At 40.8% G+C, this 1,087-nt stretch overlaps 1 non-coding gene across 1 annotated transcript; it reads right to left on the reverse strand.

Moving 5' to 3' along the window:
* Positions 1 to 570: 570 nt before the first annotated feature.
* On the reverse strand, positions 571 to 678 carry LOC112725869 (small nucleolar RNA R71). The gene has a single exon (XR_003164950.1). It is a non-coding gene; the product is annotated as a small nucleolar RNA R71 (small nucleolar RNA).
* Positions 679 to 1,087: the final 409 nt, after the last annotated feature.

The following is a 1,087-nucleotide window of genomic DNA, read 5'->3' on the forward strand; positions in this document are numbered from 1 at the left end:
TTCCTTTTCTTTTCTTTTTCTCTTCTCTTTCTTATGAGCAGGGACAAAGAAAAAGGCATTCTTGTTGAAGCTGATCCAGAACCTGAAAGGACTCTGAAGAGAAAACTAAGAGAAGCTAAATTACAACAATTCAGAGACAACCTTATTGAAAATTTCGAACAAGTAAAGGAGATGGCAGCCGAACCCAACAACAATAATGCAAGGAGAATGCTTGGTGACTTTACTGCACCTAATTCCAATTTACATGGAAGAAGCATCTCCATTCCTACCATTGGAGCAAAGAACTTTGAGCTGAAACCTCAGCTAGTTTCTCTGATGCAGCAGAACTGCAAGTTTCATGGACTTCCATCTGAAGATCCCTTTCAGTTATTAACTGAATTCTTGCAGATCTGTGATACTGTTAAGACTAATGGAGTAAATCCTGAAGTCTACAGGCTCATGCTTTTCTCTTTTGCTGTAAGAGACAGAGCTAGAGTGTGGTTGGACTCTCAACCCAGAGATAGCCTGAACTCTTGGGATAAGCTGGTCACGGCTTTCTTAGCCAAGTTCTTTCCTCCTCAAAAGCTGAGCAAGCTTAGAGCGGATGTTCAAATCTTCAGACAGAAAGAAGGTGAATCCCTCTATGAAGCTTGGGAGAGATACAAAGGACTGACCAAAAAGTGTCCTTCTGACATGCTTTCAGAATGGACCATCCTGGATATATTCTATGATGGTCTGTCTGAATTAGCTAAAATGTCATTGGATACCTCTGCTGGTGGATCCATTCACCTAAAGAAAACACCTGCAGAAGCTCAAGAACTCATTGACATGGTTGCTAATAACCAGTTCATGTACACTTCTGAGAGGAATCCTATGAATAATGGGATGTCTATGAAGAAGGGAGTTCTTGAAATTGATACTCTGAATGCCATATTGGCTCAGAATAAAATATTGACTCAGCAAGTCAATATGATTTCTCAGAGTCTGACTGGAATGCAAGCTGCATCCAACAGTACTCAAGAGGCATCTTCTGAGGAAGAAGCTTATGATCCTCAGAACCCTGCAATAGCAGAGTTAAAATACATGGGTGAACCATATGGAAACACCT

Source organism: Arachis hypogaea, chromosome 11, assembly GCF_003086295.3.
Source record: "Arachis hypogaea cultivar Tifrunner chromosome 11, arahy.Tifrunner.gnm2.J5K5, whole genome shotgun sequence".
Classification (NCBI taxonomy): Eukaryota; Viridiplantae; Streptophyta; class Magnoliopsida; order Fabales; family Fabaceae; genus Arachis; species Arachis hypogaea.